We start from the raw sequence: 20432 nt of genomic DNA, 5'->3' as shown, positions 1-20432 counted from the left end.
AACAAACCTGGTGTATTGAACTCTCCCAGTGCTCTGTACCTAGTAAGCACTCCATTGATTGGAAGTCTCTCTCGGTATCAGGGCCTCCATCCTGTCCCCTCAGAAGGCTCCACTGTGCAGCTAGGAAAAAGGCCTCTCTAAAAAATTGCTGGGTTTCAGGAGAAGTAGGAGCGTGAAGCTGTATCATTAATATTATAAAGTCAGCATTCTGAGGCTGCTAACATTCAACCCCAAATCAATCAATCAATCATATTTATTGAGCGCTTATTGTATGCAGAGAACTGTTCTAAGCACTTGGGAGAGTGTAATAAAAAAGAGTTGGTAGACGTTCCCTGATCACAGGGAGCTTACAGTCGAGAGGATAAAAATGCTTTTGTGGGCAGCAAAGCAGATGATACAACATTCTGGAAAATCATTAGGATTCAAAATCTCCATTGGACAGGCAAAATTTGCCGTGGTCATTCTTAAGCTGATCTCTCCCTATTTTTTTGTGGCTCTCCTACTGCTCCCCAGCTCCCAAGGCTGACACAGAAGTATTCCCAGCACCCTCCTAAACACGGAATCACGAATACCAGATAAAAAGGGAAGCAATCTTCCCAAATTCTTTTTAAGTTTGGTTCTGACTTCCATGTGGGTCTGCTACATGCTTTAGATCCAAGTGTAGTCAGCCAGGACTTAATTTCATGATGGAAGTGAGTGGTCGGGAGGCATCTTGGAGATAGACAGGGAAGAAGAAACAGGAAAGGGAAAAAGAAGAGAGGAAGAGGAGATGTACGAAGGAGAAGAGAGGAAGAGGTGAAAGGGAAGAGAGAGGAAGAGGAGGGAGGGGGAGAGTAGTGGACAGCATGAGGAGGCTAAACAGCAGGGGCGTGCTTTTTGCTTCTCCCAATCTTCAATTCAATTATTCAAGTTTGTAGATATTGCCATTGTTCTTGTCTGTCCATCTCCCCCGATTAGACCGTAAGCCCGTCAAACGGCAGGGACTGTCTCTATCTGTTGCCGACTTGTTCATCCCAAGCGCTTAGTACAGTGCTTTGCACATAGTAAGCGCTCAATAAATACTATTGAATGAATGAATGGATACGATCCCTGCCCTCATAGAGCTTACTGTCTAGCTGGAGAGTTGGACACTAAAACAAATTGCAGACGGGTTTAAGGAATAGAGTTTAAACATATATACAAAAATGCTACTGGGCCAGGGAGTGCAGTGTCTTCAGGTGACTCAGAAGTGCTGAAGTGGCAGTTTGAGGAGAAATGGAGTGTGAAGATGAGAGATTAATCAGGGATGGGCTCTTAGAGGAGGTGTGATTTCAGAAGGGACTTGAAGACGGCGAGAGCATCAGTCTGCTGGATGGGAAAGGAGAGAATTCCAAGCAGAAGGGAGGGTGTGAGCATGAGAGATGAGAACAGTGTTCTGAGTACAGTGTTCTGAACACAGTAAGTGCTCAATAAATACAATCGAATGAATGAATGATTGAGAGCCTTAAGGCCAATGGTCAGGAATTTCGGTTTGATGTGCAGAATAACGGGAAACTATTGCAGGTATTTGATGAGTAGGGAGACATGTGCGGTGGTATATTTAAGGAAAATGATCTGGGCAGTGAATGAAGTATGGACTGGGGAGGAGGGAAATTGGAGGCAGGCAATCTACGAAGAGGCTGATGCGGTAGAATGTAAGAGCCTGGAAGACAGGGATTGTGCCTACCAATTCAATTTAATTCATCTGCACTATACTCTCCCAAGTGCTTCATACAGTACTCTGCACACAGTAAACACTCAATAAATAGTACTGATTGATTGAGTTGGAATATGATAAGTGCCTGGGCCAGGGTGGGGAAGTTTGGACTTGGAAAAGAAAGGGTGGATTCTGAAGATCTTGTGGGGGTTGAAAGAGAGACAGGAATCAAGCACAATGCCAGAGACGGGGAGGATGTGATTGGAAAGTCAGGGGGAAGAGAGGATTTGGGAAGATATGCCTGGTGCCAGGGTGGAAATATCTAGGTTGTAATGTACTTTTCTTCTACATCCATCCTCCCTCCCGCCCCCGCAGCCCCCAGTATGTTTGGGGTACCAAAAGGGAGAAGAACCCTCCCTGCATTTTCACCGATTGTGGGTTCTTAAATCAGTTCCAACCTAATCACCCCCTTTCCTGAAGCTATGAATGTTGATAGAGTTATCTCTGATCTCTTCCACTGCATCAATATACACTCACATCACTTCATATGCCAGTTTAGAGCCAATTAAAATTCATAAGCCACAGGTAGTGAATGAAATTCCGAGGATTAATTTGCTCGCTAGAGTATTAATCTGTGTAATGTAGTAGGGTTATCCTTCAGTAAACCTGGCTAGGTGGAGATGGGGAGATATATTTTCTTGCATGGTTTACTGTAAATGCAGTAATTAGTCCCACTGGGTTAGCGGGCTGAGTGGCTGCAGCCAGACATCAGGTAACTTTCCTCTGAACTCCAGGAGGGGAAAAAAAACTAACAAAAACAATCAGCAACTTGGAAATACGGTAGGGATCATTTTGCAGTAACAGCTCACCTTTCAATCCTGCTGAGAGTCAGAGTCCTGGGTAGAGAAGTGTGTGCTTGAAACGGCCCATCTTGCCAGAAAAATTGCCACATCCCTTCTTCCATCACTACACTGTACTCTCCCAAGCGTTTAGAACAGAGCTTTGCTACTAATGAAAGAATAAATGAATTAATTTCTTCTTTCTTGCCTCCTCCCCCTTTCCCTGCATTTTTTTATGGTATTTGTTAAACGCTTACCATGTTCCAGGCACGGTACTAAGCGCTGGGGTAGAAACAAGATAATCAAGTTGGACACCGTCCATGTCCCACATGGGGCTCACGGTCTTAACCTCCATTTTACGAATGAGATAACTGAGGCATAGAGAAGTGAAGTGACTTGCTTCAAGTCACACAGCAGACAAGTGTGAGAAGCAGGATTAGAACCCAGGTCCTTCTGATGGCCCGGCCCACGCTCTAGCCAGTAGACACTCTTGCTCTCCTTTCTCCCAATTCCCTCTCTTCATTGTCCTGAGGGACGGGAAGGATGGAAATGGCAACACCTCAGTTATATTCAGCTCCAACAACTTGCTGTTTCCTAGTATTTCTTAATTAGATCATCAATCAATCATATTTATTGAGCGAATACTGTGTGCAAAGTACTCTACTAAGCTTTTGGGAGAGTAAAACGTCAGGTAAAAGGATATCTTCTTAGGAGATTAAAAGCAAACAAAAAAACTAAATAAGGTCATGGCTTTTTAACTAGGACACTGCAAACAGTAGTGTTTGCTATTCACCCCACCCTCAGCCACACAGAACTTTTACTTCCTTGACCCCCAAGCCCCTTCTCTGCAGTCTCGCATTTCCTCCTGCCTTCAGGACATCTCTACTTAGATGTCCTCAAATTTAACATGTCCAAAGTGGAACTCCTCACCTTCCCACCCCAACCCTGTCCCCTCCATGACTTTCTCATCACTGTAGACACTCTACCACCATTCCCCCCGTCTCACAGACCCATAACCTTGTCATTATCCTCAAATCGACTTTTTTTATTCAACCCACACATTCAAACTGCCACCAAATCCTGTTGGTTCTACCTTCACAACATCGCTAAAATCCACCTTTTCCTCACCATCCAAACTGCTTCTATGCTGATCCAAGCACTTCTCATATCCCACCTTCAGTTTCCTTGTTGACCACTCTGCCTCCTGTCTTTTCCCACTCTGGTGCGTACTTTTCCCGCTCTGCCGCTCAGATCATTCTTCTAAAAAACACCTTCGGTCCATGTTTCCCCACTCCTCAAGATTCTCCACTGGTTGCCCATCTACTTTTGCCTCCAACAAAAACTCCTTATCGCGGCTTTTAAAGCACTCAATTACCTTGTCACCCCCATCTTACCTTCCTCGTTTCCTATTATAACCCACCACACTCACTTCACTACTCTAATGCCAACCTGCTCACTGTACCTCGATATTTCTATCTCACTATCTCTCACCCATGTCCTCCCCCTGGACTGGAGTCCCTTATAATAATAATGATGGCATTTGTTAATTACTTGTACAATAGACCACCACTTTCCCTGTCTTCAAAACCTTAGGAGGAACCTTCTCTTACTAAGTCCTCATTTCCCCTACTCCCTCTCCCTATTTGCATCACCTTGGCGCTTGGATTTGTATCCTAGAAGCGTCCGATATTCAACCCAACCTCTCCCCACCAGCACTTCTGTACGTATCCATAATTTATTTTAATGTCAGTCTCCCCATCTAATCTTTAAGCACCTTGTGGGCAGGGAACATGTCTACCAACTCTGTTGCACTGTACTCTCCCAAGTGCTTAGTATAGTGCTCTGCACATAACAGGTGCTTAACAAATACCATCGAATCACTGACTGATTGAATATCTATAATTTATTTTAATGTCTGTCTAGATCGCTCTCTCTAGACTGTAATCTGTTTGTGGACAGAGGACATGTCTACCATTCCTTGTGTATTGTACTCTCCCAAGCACTTAATAGAGTGCTCTGCACAGAATAAGCACTCAGTAAGTGCCCCTGATGGATTAATCAGCAGAAAGAGTGTGAGTTGAACCTTGAACACCATTCGTGGCTTTTGGAAACATTCTCAATAGCCTCCCCTGTCCTAAATCAGTCTTCTAACAGTTCTTGGACTGGAAATGTGACGTTGCAACACACACACACGCACACCAACATTCACCTATAGAATTTAAGTGACTGATTGATGAATCTGCCACAGCCAAATAATAATAATAATGATAGTATTTGTTAAGTGCTTACTATGTGCCAAGCACTGTTCTAAGCCTTGGGGGAGAAACAAGGTTATCAGGTTGTTCCAAATGGGTCTTAATCCCCATTTTACAGGTGAGGGAACTGAGGCACAGAGATGTTAAGTGACTTGCCCAAAGTCACACAGCTGAGAAGTGGTGGAGCCGGGATTAGAACCCACGACCTCTGACTCCCAAATGCGCGCTCTATCCACTAAGCGACACTGCTTCTCTGTTTTCTCGTTCACTCTGAGTGACAGGAAGATCTGTCCAAGCTAAAGAGGGGAATGATTTGGTTTGTTCTAAGAATCTTTGGTCTCTACTGTAAGACTCTAGACCGTAAACCTCTTGTCAGCAGAGATTGTATCTACCAACTCTATCTTATTATGCTCTCCTAATAGCTGAGCATAGTGCTCTGCACAGAGTAATCACTCATTAAACACCACTGATTGATTGGACTGATTGGGGAGACAGTTCTTTTCACCCATCTGGAAACCAGACTCTGGATAGGACAGGTTGTAAACTCCTTGTGGGCAGGGAACCTACCGACAAAATCTATTTTGTAATTTAGTGCTTAGTGCTTAATTTAATGCTCTGCACAAAGTGAATGCTCAATAAATGCCACTGATAGATAACAGATGATCTCCAGTATCAGTGGAGAGAAGGCACCATTTGACAGACAATTACTCTCCCCACCTTCAAGGCCTTACTGAAGGTACAGTTACTCCAAGAAGCCTTTCCTGACTAAGCCCTCCTTTCCTCTTCTCCCACTCCCCTCTGCGTCACCCTGACTTGCTCCCTGATTCATCTCCGCTTCCAGCCCCACAGCACTCATCTACATATCTTTTATTTCTTTATATTAATGTCTGCCTCCCCCTCTTGACTATAAGATCTTTGTGTACAGGGAATGTGGCTGTTTATTGCTAAACTGTACTCTCCTAAATGTTTAATACAGTGCTCTGCACACATTAAGTGCTCAATAAATGCATTTGAATGAATGAATGGATATCCATCTCCATCCTTTTTCGCCACCAATTTAACTGGAGCCAGGTTGCCTGAGCCTCTCAGACCCCCCCTGAAGATTGGGGCTGGTCAGTTCTTGCTTCGTGGCTGCTTAGCCACGAGAGATTAAAGCTCATTATTCCAAAAATAATTACATTTTTCTTCCTAGGCAACTAGTTCCTGGTGGCGAGGGTGCTATTCTCTCACAGCAACGTCAACTCACTCTTCGGATCAGTACAGAATCAATTTACAGTGATAATTTATAGTGGAAGAGAGAGGATTGTGAGTGAGTCACAAAGCTGCAACTTATGGGAATTCTAAATTGGTTGAAAGGGGTAGCTTTAGATGGGAAAAGGAGAGCGATTGGGGTAGCTACAGGACAGGAAGCAGAGAGACAAAGGGGTAGCTACAGGACAGGAAATGGAGAGACAAAGGGGTAGCTACCAGATGGAAAATGGAGAGACAAAGGGATGGATGGCTGCGGGACAGGAAATAGAGAAACAAACGGGTAGCTACAGGACAGGAAACGGAGAGACTGAGTTGATTCTGTAATCAGAGTTCTTGATGCTGTGGGGGTTCCTGGATGGAACATGAGAGGAAACCCTAGGGGCTGTAAATTCACTTGAGACTCTGAGGCTAACTTTGGGGGCACCCTCAAAGAGGGTAGAGTGGTCCCATAACTGGCACTGTGCTATCCAATAGGCTATTCCAGCAATTCTAATTTATGGAGGGGACAAAGGGTAGCATTGCAGTAGACTGTAACTGCTTAGACGAACGTGTATATTCTCCAAGCAAAACTGTGGTGGTGATCCAGCTCGGTCGGATTCGGTGGTTTGTGTGGGCATGGGGATTGGAAGCTCGGCCTACAATCGATGGTATTTATTGAGTACTCAGTATGTGCAGCGTACTTACTAAGCACTTGGAAGAGTATAGTACAATAGATTTAGTAGACATGATCCCTACCCTTGGGGAGCTTACAATCGAGTGGGTGGCTTCCTCTAGCCAACTGTTGCAACAGAGACCTTGATATTTTACGGCATGATCTGAATGCTCTTTGGTTACTCAACTCATCTCTCTCATTCAACTCTCATAGTTTGCCTGTCACCAATCTGTCAGTTCAACCTTCACAACATTGCTAAAATCAGTCCTTTCCTCTCCATCCAAAATGTTACCAAGTTAATCCAAGAATTTATCCTATCACACCTTGATTATTGCAGCAGCCTCCTTTTGACCTCCCTGCCTCTTGCCTCTCTCCTCTCCCGTCCATACTTCACTCTGCTGTCTGGATCATTTTTCTTCAAAAACATTCAGTCCATGTTTTCCCCAGTCCTCAAGAACATCCAGTGGTCGCTTACCTGCCTCCACATCAAACAAAAACTCCATAGGCTTCGAAGCATGCAACCGCCTTGCCCCCTCCTACCTTACCTCCCTAATTTCCTACTACAACCCAGCGCACACTTTTCACTCCTCTAATGCCAACTTACTCACTGTCTCTTACTGACCTCTCTCCCATGTCTTGTCTCTGGCTTGGAATGCCCTCCTTCTTCATCTCTGAAAGACACTCTGCTCACCTTCAAAGCCTTATTAAAAACACATCTCTTCCAAGAGGCCTTCATCGACTAATTCCTCATTTCCTCTTCTCCCACTTCCTTCTGTGTCACTATTTTACTCGTATTTGCACACTGTATTCACCCGTTTCAGCCCCACAGCACCGTCTTCTGCTTGAGACTGTAAGCTCGTTTTGGATTCACAATACATCTGTCAACTCTGTTATACTCTTCCAAGCACTTAGTACAGTGCCCTGCATACAATAAGCGCTCAATAAATATGATTGATCGATTGATTTGGGAGGAGGAAGGAGGGCCAGGTAGAGAGACCCTTGGCCATCTTGGTGGTGAACTGTATGTCTGGGAAAGCATGACCCAGGGACCCTCATGCTGTGACCCTGGATGGACCCAGACCCGGGGAGTTAGAGGAGAGGATTCTGGATTAGGGTTAGGTTCAGAGTTAGGATTCTGGAGGAGCGAAGTTCCTGGCCCTGAGAGGAGAAAGAACCCTGCGAGACCTGCTTCCAGACAACTTTGACAGGGTGAGACTGGGATCTGGAATGCCTCAAGAGAAGAGGGGAGAGGTCCAGGGAAATGGGAGCCCTGGGACACCTGCAGGAAAGTACAGAGGGTCTTTCTTCATTCATTCAGTTATATCTACTGAGTGCTTACAGGGTGCAAAGCGCTGTACTAAGCACTTGGGTGAGTACAGTATAACAATAAACAGATAACAAGGAGTTTACAGCCTTGAGGGAAAAGTATTAGATCTCTGGAAAGGTAATAATAATAATAATGTTGGTATTTGTTAAGCGCTTACTATGTGCCGAGCACTGTTCTAAGCGCTGGGGTAGACATAGGGGAATCAGGTTGTCCCACGTGGGGCTCACAGTCTTAATCCCCATTTTACAGATGAGGGAACTGAGGCACAGAGAAGTTAAGTGACTTGCCCACAGTCACACAGCTGACAAGTGGCAGAGCCAGGAATCGAACTCATGACCTCTGACTCCCAAGCCCAGGCTCTTTTCCACTGAGCCACGCTGCTTTTGAAAGGTGGTTTGAACCAGAATTCTTTTCCTAGTTACCAGATTAAGAAATGATTAAACAGTATTGAAATGTCAGTTCTTGGTGTCTGCCCGCGTTAGGGACTAGAGGAGAAGTTCTGGGGAGCCTTTGGAGTGGGGTGGGGGTGGGGGACGCTCTCTCCGTGAGCTTCTTGTAGCCATCCCGAGATGGGGGTGGAAGGCCAGTCTCTGATCACCTCTTTGCCTTCAGTGACATACCCCGTCTCTCTTTTTTCTTTCTCTCTATCTCTCTAGCTCTCTTTCACCCTCTCCCCCTTTGCTCGCTTTTTCTTCATTTATTTCTCACACCCTTAAAATTTCTCTCTCTTTCTCTGTGTTTCTGTCTTTCTCTCTCTGGTCGTATCTTTAGGTCATGGCCTCCCTTCTTCAGAATCTTCGAGCTTCAGAATAGTGGTGGCAGCAATAGGGGTGCAGAGACTTGGGGTACGCTGCGCAGAACATCCTCAAAACTGGGTTTTATTGTTGTGTTGTACTCGCCCAAGTGCTTAGTAGAGTGCTGGGCACACAGTGAGCGCTCAATAAATACGATCTCATGCATGAATGAATGGGTGCCAGAAACGGAAGCCTGGAAGGCTTTAGGACGCAGGTGGGGGCTAGCCAAGTTCTGGGCACTCTTAAAGTGACTCTGGGGGCTCTTTCAAATGAGATTTAGGGCAGAGGACCCTTGAAACTGTCACACAGACCGAACAAATAGGATCTATGAAAACTCAGCACCCAGTCAACGTTGGGAGGGTCTTTTTCAGGGTTGTAATAATAATAATAATAATGTTGGTATTTGTTAAGCGCTTACTATGTGCCGAGCACTGTTCTAAGCGCTGGGGTAGACGCAGGGGAATCAGGATGTCCCACGTGGGGCTCACAGTCTTAATCCCCATTTTCCAGATGAGGGAACTGAGGCACAGAGAAGTTAAGTGACTTGCCCACGGTCACACAGCTGACAAGTGGCAGAGCTGGGATTTGAACTCATGACCTCTGACTCCAAAGCCCGTGCTCTTTTCACTGAGCCACGCTGCTTGTAGTGACCAAACGCTTAGGACAATGCTCTGAACACCAAAAGCGTTCAATACATACCACTGTTTGGTTGATTAATTGATTTAGAGCTATGGGCATTAGACTAGCGCAGGTGATCTTTAAAACTATTGTGGAGAAGGAGGCCCATGACTGAAAGATATGACCAGAGAGAGAAAGACAGAAGCACAGAGAAAGAGAAATTTTAAGGATGTGAGAAAGGAACAGAGAAAAAGGGAGCGAAGGAGGAGAGGGTGAAAGAGAAGTCGGGGGAGGGGGGCGGGGAGAAAGAGAGAAAGGGAAAGAGAGACTGAGATCCCAAGCATTCTGAAGGAGCTTTATTTTGGGGCTTGTATTCATTCAATCGTATTTATTAAGCGCTTACCGTGTGCAGAGCACTTTACTAAACTCTTGGGAAAGTACAATAGAACAATAAAGAGTTACAATCCCTGCCCACAGTGTTATATGTTCTATTGCTCTATGATGAGTGCCATGTCTACTTCGGTGTTTGTGTAATGTGTTTGTCAGGTCTCCCCTCACAACTCAATCAGTCACTCACTAGGTCCAAAGTTCATAATGGTCAGGGAGTGCGTCTTGCTTTTCTTTTCATCCCACACAGTAGAGCGCTCTCTTAACTGTAGCTGTCCAAGAGAAGCAGCATGGCCTAGTGGAAAGAGCATGGGCCTGGGAGTCAGAGGACTAGAGTTCTAATTCTGCTGCTCCACTTATCTGTTGTGTGACCTTGGGCAAGTCACTTCACTTCACAGAGAAGCAGCATGGCATAGTGGATAGAGCTCGGGCCTGGGAGTCGGAAGGTCACGGGTTCTAATCCCCGTGCCGCCGCTTGTCTGCTGTGTGACCTTGGGCAAGTCACTTCACTTCTCTGGGTCTCAGTTGACTCATCTGTAAAATGGGGATTAATAATAATAATGTTGGTATTTGGTAAGCGCTTACTATGTGCACAGCACTGTTCTAAGCACTGGGAGAGATACAGGGTAATCAGGTTGTCCCATGTGACGCTCACAGTTAATCCCCATTTTAAGATTAAGTCATAGATTAAGACTATGAGCCCCATGTGGGAAAGGGATTGTGTCCAACCTGATTACCTTGTATCTACCCCAACGCTTAGAACAGTGCCTGGTAAATAGTAAGTGCTTAACAGATACCATCATTTTTTTTTCCCTGTGCCTCCTCTGTAAAATGGGAATTAAATCCTTCTCCTTCTGATCTTGCCTGAGACCCCTTTGTGGGACAGGGACTGTGTCCAACCTGATTGTCTTGAGTCTACCCCAGGGCTTAGAAAAGTTCTTGACACTTAGTAAGCACTTAACAAATATCATTAAAAAAATCCTTCTGACAATTCAGTGAAGCACCAGAGATTTAGTCAGGAAACCCCAGCAAACATGCCAGAGCGTGGCAAGCCAAGATATTCAGCCTGCTACGTCGGTCTCCGGCAGAGTGCCAGGGACTAGGGCTTTTCTCGGGCTCTGGGATCTTCACCTGACATTTAGTACCATTCCTCATTTCTGGATCCCTGCCTCTGCTGGCTCCTTTTTTTTTTTTAATCAGTATTTGTTAACTGCTCACTCTGTGCAAGCTACGTACTAAGTGCTGGGGCAGATATAAGCTAATCAGATTGGACACAGTCCACATCCCAGATGGGGCTACGGTCTTAATCCCCCTTTTACAGATGATCTAACTAAAGCACAGAGAGGTTAAATGACTTGCTCAAGGTCACAGAGCAGACGAGCGGTGGAGCCGGGATTAGAACCCGGGTCCTTCTGACTCCCAGGCCTGGGATCTGTCTACTAGGTCATGCTTCTCCTACCTCTGGGAGGAACATGAGAACTGGAGGCAGAAACCCAGGAAGCAAGAGAGCGGCCCAGACTACAGCCCCAATGCCACAGAGCCCGGATTCATGGGAGGAGCAGCATCTTTTTCAAGCTGTAATCAGAAGCTGCCTCTGCAGCAAGGCAGATGCCAAGCTTGGCTGTCTCTGGAACTGGGAATTCTCCCAGTTGCCTAGATTGAGGCTTGAGAGGGGCAGGAGCCGAGGTGGGGAGTGGGAAAGGGGATAATTTGAGGAACAGAAATTCCTCTTCTTTAATCCGTTCACATGTAGTTTTTTATGGGCTCCAGGCAGCTCCCCTGAGACTTAATAACAGTCACGTCCTCCCGCCTCTTCATCCACCCTGACTCCTCTCCTGGGCTGTGGATGATGCCCAGATTATTATTAATATTATTCATTCATTCAATAGTATCTATTGAGCCCTTACTATGTGCAGATCACTGTACTAAGCGCTTGGAATGGACAAATCGGCAACAGATTGAGACGGTCCCTGCCCACTGACGGGCTTACACTTTAATTGGGGGAGACAGACAGACAAAAACAATAGCAATAAATAGAATAAGGGGATGTACATCTCTTTAAAAGAATAGCAATAAATAGAATCGAGGTGATGTACATCTCATTAACAAAATAAATAGGGTAATAAAAATATATACAAATGAGTGGACGAGCACAGTGCTGAGGGGAGGGGAAGGGAGAAGGGGAGGAGCAGAGGGAAAGGGGGAGAAAAGAGGGCTTAGCTGAGGGGAGGTGAAGGGGGGGCAGAGGGAGAGCAGAGGGAAAAGGGGAAGCTCAGTCTGGGAAGGCCTCCTGGAGGAGGTGCGCTCTAAGTAGGGCTCTAGGTAGCTCTAAGTACTATATTATCATATAGTAATCACAATAGTAATACAATAATAACAATGATAGTATGTTTGTAAAGTGTTTACTATGTGCAAAGCCTAGAATAGATCCAGGATACCAGGTGAGACGCAGTCTCTGTCCCATGGAGTTCACAGTCTGAGAAGCAGCATGGCTCAGTGGAAAGAGCCCGGGCTTGGGAGTCAGAGGTCATGGGTTCTAATCCCGGCTCCGCCGCTTGTCAGCTGTGTGACTTTGGGCAAGTCACTCAACTTCTCTGGGCCTCAGTTCCCTCATCTGTAAAATGAGAATGAAGACTGTGAGCCCCACGTGGGACAACCTACTCACCTCGTATTCCCCCCTCAACACTTAGAACAGTGCTTTGCACATAGTAAGTGCTTAACAAATGCCATCGTTATTATTATTATTACTATTAAGTAGGAGATTTGTGAATCCCTAAATTATAGATGAAGAAACTGAGGCACAGAGAAATTAAGTGACTTACCCAAGTTCACACAGTGGGCACGTGGTGGAGCCGGGATTAGAATCCAGGGCCTCTGTCTCCCAGATCTTTGTTCTTTCAGCTAGGCCACGTCGTTTCATATTAGTTCCATGCTACTTCTTTGCCCACGTGGACACCATCCAGTGGGATTTTCTCAGTATGCGGTGGGTGACTCTAGCCTGGAGGATGAGCCTTGCTTCCTTCCTCGGAGCCTTGCATCCTTATCTGTGGACAGGTAAGGCCCGAAATAGGCAAGGCGGCGGATAAAGTCTTTTCGCTCTGCTCCAGGTTCACTGGAAATTTCACTGGCCCAGGCAGGTCGACACATAGAACACTGCAAGTTTCAGCTAAGCGTTGTCAACATAACGGCAAGGAGGAACTGCATCGTCTTATCGCATCCCTACCTTCCATTTCCTAACTAAAATTAAGCATTTGACTTGGGCTTGTGCGTCCCAGGGGAGTCTGGATAATACGCCATAGTCGCGCACGATTGTATCCTGGAAACGAAGCAGCATGGCCTACTGGCTAGAGCCCGGGCCTGGGTTCTAATCCTGGCTCCGCCACCTGTCTGCTGTGTAAACTTGGGCAAGCCACTTCATTTCTCTGTGCCTCAGTTACCTCATCTGTAAAATGGAGATTAAGGGCGTGAGCCCCATGTGGGGCAGGGACTGTGTCCAACCTGATTAACTTGTATCTATCCCACGCTTAGAGCTGTGCTTAGCACAAGGTAAGCGCTTAACAAGTGCCATCATCATCATTATTAGTATTAAATCCACGGCACCAGTGTGGGATCATATTGAGAATGTAATCTCATCCTCTAGACTGTAAGCTCGCTGTAGGTAGGGAATGTTTATTGTTGTACTGTATTCTCCCAAGCACTAGTATAGTGCTCAGCACACAGTAAGCACTCAATAAATACGGTTGAATGAATGAATGAATTTCTAATGATCGCACGGATGATTTTGGCAACAAAATGTCTTCTTCAGTTGCCCAAATGTCCTATGAAAGACCACGTTCCAAGGGACACAAAAGGTGAACCGTACACAAGCATACGGTTGCTCTGGCTGGTCCCCTCCATTTGCTTTTCACACAAAGGTCGATCAGACTTGGTAAGAAGAAAACCGTTCACGCTTATAAAGGTGACACTTCCCGCCTCGTAGTCACAATCTTCCGATTTACTCTCGTTCGGGCATTATTAGTTAAAAGAGGGACTAATTTGTTTAATGGAACAATCATGGAGGGAATGCAGTTTAAATGTTAATCGCTTTTTTAACTTCACATTATGTGATCCGTTAACATTAATATTTAATTTAATGCAGTCAAAAGATTAATGCCTGTGTTTATTTCTAAAAAAGGCAAAGATGCTTCGGGGTGGCATTCGGCTTGGCTGCGCTTTAGAAAACGGAACAGAAGAAATTTATTCATGCCGTAATAATACAAATGCTCTCTTCCCCATCTTTCCCACATCCTCTCCCCTTCTTTATTCCTAAAAATAAGGCAAGGGGGTCCTGACGGGGACCCCGGTTAGATATCCTGTGCCGTAATTTATGCGAAAGCGAGTCCCAACAGGAATCAGGCGATCGGGAAATCTGTTGTGAAATAATTATCCTGAATGACATTGTAGAAATGGTCTGTGAGGATGTTGTCAATAATACATTACACGAAATCTGTTCGAAATAAACCTCGGAAATTACACGATATTCATGGGAACCTGAAAGAATTATCAGTAAACAAATTTAATCAACTCGATGTTATGCATACCACTCAACCTCTTATTATCCGATCATCTAGGTTTAAGGGATCGTCTAGGGAATAGAACGACAATGGAGACCGAGCTGTAGCTGCAGGAGCTTGCTGGAAGAGACCGGGCTACCTGATGTCCTTTAATTTTCCCTCATCTCCTTTCATTTGCATTCTTTCTTTGTGTCTCACTGTTGTCACGGAGTCCGCTCCCAGAGGCCTGGCCAGCATTTCGGGGAGCATTTCTTTCTGTTAACAAGAGCCGGGCTTTACCGGCCACAGCAACCGCCTCCGGCCCGTCCGCCTGCCTCCTTCCCTCCCCGAAGGTGACGGGCCCTTCGACCCACTCCGAAACCCGGGGTGGCGGAGAGGCAACCGGGTCGCATCAAGGAAGTGGAAAAATCAAGGAGAGCAAACAGCTTGGCTGGGTGTTGTTGCTCTGCTCGGCGTAAGCTCCCTCCAGAGCGTGTCTGATTTGGGCAGGGAACACGTCTACCCGCTCGTTTGGATCGTACCCTCCCAATCAGTCAGTCGGTCCGTCGTATTTGTTCGGCCACTCATTCAGTCGCATTTATTGAGCGCTTACTGTGTGCAAAGCACCGTACTGATTGCTTGGGAGGGTACAATATAACAATAAACGGACACATCCCCTGCCCACTCAGAGCTTCGCTTCTCTGGGCCTCAGTTTCCTCATCTATAAAACGGGGATTGAGAGCGTGAGCCCCACGTGGGACAGGGACTGTGTCCAAGCTGATTGGCTTGTATCCACTCGGTACGGTGCCTGGAACATAGTAAGTGCTTAACAAATACCACAACTATTATTATTTGAGTGCTTGCCGTGGGCAGGGGACTGTACTTAATTCTTGGAGAGTACAACGTCAGGGGTTAGACATGTTTCCTGACCAAATGAACACCTAGTGAAGTGCTCTACATGTAGTAAATGCTCAATAAAAGCCAATGATTGATGGGAAAGTAGAAGCCAAAGGACAAATGCTTCATCCAACGTTTTCCCGCATGTCAGTATTATTGTTATTATTACTGTGGTATCTGTTTAGTGCTTACTACGTGTCAAGCTCCATTCTAAGCTCTAGGGTAAATACAAGTTAATCATGTTGGAGACAATATCTGTCCCACATGGGATTTGCAGTATCAAAGACGGACCTAGAATGGAGGGCTGCTAGCCTTAGGTGAGTAGAAATTGTTTGGTTTTTCTTACGGTATTTGTTAAGCGCTTTCTCTGTGCCAGGCATTGTTCTAAGTGTTGGGGTATTCATGCATTCATTCAATCTTATTTTTTGAGCGCTTACTGTGTTCAGAGCTCTGTACTAAGCCCTTGGGAAGTACAATTCAGCCACAGATAGAGACAATCCCTACCCAACAACGGGCTCACAGTCTAGAAGGGGGAGACAGACAACAAAAGAAAACAAGTAGACAGGTACCAGTAGCATTAAAATATATAGAATTATAGATATAGTACATCATTAATAAAATAGAACAATAAATATGTACAAATATATACAAGTGCCGTGGGGAGGGGAAGGGGGTAGAGCAGAGAGAGGGAGTAGGGGCGATTGGGAGGGAAGGAGGAGCAGAGGGAAAGGGAGGGTTCAGTCTGGGAAGGCCTCTCGGAGGAGGTGAGCTCTCAGTAGGGCTTTGAAGAGGAGAAGAGAGTTAGTTTGGCGGACGTGAGGAGGGAGGGCATTCCAGGCCAGAGGTAGGATGTGGGCCAGGGGTCGATGGCGGGACAGGCGGGAACGAGGCCCAGTGAGGAGGTTAGCGGCGGTGGAGGAGCAGAGTGTGTGGGCTGGGCTGTAGAAGGCCAGAAGGGAGGTGAGGTAGGAGGGGGCAAGATATTCATTCGTTCGTTCGTCTAATTGTATTTATCGAGTACTTACTGTGTGAAAAGAACTGTACTAAGCACTTGGGAGAATACACTATAAGAACAAACAGACACAATCCTGCTCACAGAGAGCTCCCGGTCTAGAGGGAGAGATGGATATGAATATAAATAAATAAACCCAAACAAATCAGGCCGGTCACAGTCCGCCACCCGCCTGGGGCTTACAGTATTAATCTCCATTTTACAGATGAGGTAACTGAAACACAAAGAAGTTAAGTGACTTGCCCAAGGTCACACAGCAGACAATTGAACTCCCAGCCCCAGGCTCTTTCCACTATACTAGGCTGCTTCCCTATTTCCCTGGTTTCGATACACCGGGCAGCCTAAGGCCAACCCTGCAGGTCCCGCCTCCCTTTTATCAAATTTGCATATCAGGAGCCTGACGAAGACCAGTGAAAAATGGGAAGAGTCTCTGCCTTATTATTTATTTAGATTCAGTGGCAGAATTGCTGCCTGAAGTAGAATCTGTACTTTTAAGGAGGTTTACTTGAGGACCTCAGGAAAAAAATGCTTTGCTTTCCAGAATCACCAAAATATGTGTCTGGAGAGGAAGAGGAGGTGGAGAGAAAGAGGGCACGTATTTCGAGAGAGATTAAGATATCCCGGGGAGTCTTACGGACCCACTTTCCTAAAATCGGTTCTGGCTTTTAAAATGGATGTTTTCAGGGATTTGATTTCTCTGGACTATGAACTCATTGTAATCAGAGAACAGGTCTACAACCGTTGCATTGTGTTCTCCTAAGCGCTTAGTACAGTGCTCTGCATTCAGTCAGCGCTCAGTAGATCACTGATCGATTGATGATTTGAGGCTAAATACCGAGAACTGAATGCCAAGGGTCCCGCTTATCCCTCTATCCTCTTGCCCTTGTTTGCCCTTGAATGGATTGATCTGGAGAAGCTTGTTGGTGGGTTGCAGCTGGGTGGAACACTTCAGGCTCTGCTGCTGTAGGTCCATTTAATCAAGGCACAGACCCGGATGTCTGTCTGTCTGTCTGCTGGGGGGCCCAAGCTGGGAGAAAGGCCCCGGAAAGTCTACTTGACAGCAAATGGGGTCCATGACAGCCCTGGCTTCAAATTTTCTTCCCCAAGTTATGGTGAACACCAGAAGGATAATAATAATAATTTATTCAATTGTATTCATCGAGTGCTTACTGTGTAATAATAATAATAATGATGGTATTTGTTAAGCGCTTATTATGTGCAAAGCACTGTTCTAAGTGCTGGGGGCAGCGGGTAACTAGGTGATCACAGTTTTTAATCCCCATTTTGGTAACTGAGGCACAGAGAAGTTAAGCGACTTGCCCAAAGTCACACAGCTGGCAAGCGGCAGAGCCGGGATTAGAAGCCATGTTCTCTGACGCCCAAGCCCGGGCTCTTTCCACTGAGCCACGCTGTTTCTAAGCATCTAGGAGAGTACAGTATAACAATAAATAGACACATTCCCTGCCCACAGCAGGCTTACCATCTAGATGATGATGGTATTTGTTAAGTGCTTACTATGTGCCAAGCACCGTTCTAAGCGTTGGGGTAGATATAAGTTATCAAATGGGGTTCACAGTCTAAGCGGGAGGAAGAATAGGTATTTAATCCCTATTTTACAGATGAGGTAACTGAAGTCCAGGGAAGTGACTAGACTTGCCCAAGGTCACCCAGCAGACAAGTGGCGGAGCAGGGATTAGAACTCAGGTCCTCTGACTCCCAGGCCCGTGCTCTGTCCACGCTCCTTCCTGTCCTGGTCCCACTGTTGGATCTTGGAGTGATGGGGCAGTCTCAGTCCCCCGGGATATCAGCCCAGACCTAGGTAGCGTCTTCTGGCAGGCTTTCCACTTGGCTGCTGCATTGCTGGCTCCTTGGAATTTGGGTGGAGGAATAGCAAAACTTCGGATAATGATTTCCTGGCTTGATTGGATTATGAGAATCCTTTGGCCTGTTGTTTTTGCCTGATGCTGACGAGTCGCGTCCGACCCATAGTGAGGCCAGGGACGCATCTCTCCGGAAGGCCCCGCCTCCATCTGATAGTAGATCCATGAAGGTTTTTAGAGAACCAGTATGATAAAATAATGACCGAGGAAGGAAACACCACCAAGTACAAATGAACACAACTGAGAAGCAGCGTCTAGTGGACGGAGCATGGGCCTGGGAGTCAGAAGGACTTGCACTCTAATCCCGGCTCTGCCACTTGTTTGCTGTGTGACCTTGGGCAAGTCACTTTACTCTGTGCCTCAGTTACCTCATCTGTAAAATGGGGATTAAGACTGTGAGTCCCATGAGGGACAGGGACTGTGTCCAACCTGATTAACATATCTATTCCAACGCTTAGTACTGTGCCTGGTACATAGTAAGCACTTAACAAGTACCGCAATTATTATTATTAACACTAATCTCATCCCAGAATCCTGGGGAAGGATTTTTATTTTTGCTTGGAAACCTTGTCCCTCAAACCAAAGCTAGTAGCTTTGCCTGTCCAGCCTCTCCAATGATAATCCAGCAGTTGGAAACCCTTTCTCCTTCTCAGAGCAGACTCTTCCCACCCAGAAGCTGAGACCACTGGAAAAGATAATTAGAAGGCTTCGGGGTATTGTTCCTGCTGGAAGAATTTATGCTATTCAGGTCCTAGGCCATACTCACACAAAGTCATCAAAAACTAACTTATTCAACTAATGCACAATGCAAGCTCCTGTGCAATTCCATCAGGAATTTACAAACTCAGTTTAGGAATTCAGACCTGGAAAACTAATTAGGCTACGGGGAACGACCTATATTTAAAGGGGAGGAAGACATCCCTGGAATCCAAACTTAGGAAAACAATGCAGACAACATTAATAGCATGTGACTGGCATTGAATTGATTGAATAAGCAGATGTTAAGGTTTTTGCTGATAATGATTCATTACTATTCAGGAAAAACCTGATAGGGTTATACTTACTCCAAGAATTAATTAGTTTAAGGTTCATCAGTCACACTGAGCGGAGTGTAAATGATGCTAGTAACTACAGAGCTCTTCTTTTATAAAAATTAGCATCCATTCCACTAAGTAAAACACACAAGTCTGTATGATCGAAGAAAATAATACTATTTATCCACACACAGACAGAGAGATGGAGCAAGCGAGCAAGAAAGAATGGGAAAGAGAGTAGGAAAGAAAGATTGAAAGTGACTACTTTTTAAAAATGGTATTTGTTTAGTGCTTACTATGTGACAGGCACTATATTAAGCCCTGGGAGAGATACAAGATAATCGGGTTGGACACAGTCCCTGTCCCACATAGGGCTCGCAGTCTTAATTTCTATTTTACGGATGAGGTAACTGAGGCACAGAGAAGTGAAGTGACTTGCCCAACGTCACGAAGCAGAGAAGTGAGGAGGCCGGGTCCATCCCCGTTCCACTAGGCCTTGCTGCTTCTTGATCTGTTGTGAGTTCTTACTACACAGATGAAGAACAGGCGGTATGTGTTCCGTTTCAGAGCTAGTAACCTGGGGAGCTCAATAAATATTAAATAAATGTAACCTATGTGTTTTGACTAAATCTTTAAGCACACTGACCAAGGAGCCTGAATTTTTCTCTAATTTTCTGATGAATGTTGATCTCAGAGTGACAAAGCTACAGGCAGGCCAAGATGGTGTTCCTGTAGACCCAACCAGTGGTTGGGATCTAGGGTTCTAGTGCTGGCTCACTGACACTGCGTCTGGCATCCTGAGCCAGAATCTCTCTTCCCTTTACACCTCAATTCTTCCCCTCTGGCGCGGGGCGACTGCCGAGATAGTTTCTTGACTGAGCCCTTGGGGATCTTAAGAGCCAAGGAAATAGGAGCTGAGATTGTGAGTGAGTAGCTGAGAGCAAAAATTGTATCTATCATCACTGAGGGGGAAAAGCAGGCAGAGGCGACCCCAGGATTCTAGCTCTCTCCAGCTCTGGCCTTGTAAAACCCTATTTTGCCTCCAATTCTTGCGATTCCCAGTAATACGGAAGCCAAGTTCTGATACGGCCTAACTCATTCATCTCATTTTGGAGGAGCTTCCCCCATGGGGTTGAGAGAGACTGTTTTGCTTGGGCCCCAGAGCCGTTGGAGGGCAGCTGCTACTCTCAGTGATCTCAGTGATACATCCCTCAGAGAGAAAGCTTTCTGTAGGAATAGTAATAATAATAATTATGGTATTTGTTAAGCGCTTACTATG

This window comes from Ornithorhynchus anatinus, chromosome 3 (genome assembly GCF_004115215.2).
Source record: "Ornithorhynchus anatinus isolate Pmale09 chromosome 3, mOrnAna1.pri.v4, whole genome shotgun sequence".
Taxonomy (NCBI): Eukaryota; Metazoa; Chordata; class Mammalia; order Monotremata; family Ornithorhynchidae; genus Ornithorhynchus; species Ornithorhynchus anatinus.
This window is presented reverse-complemented; position numbering follows the sequence as displayed.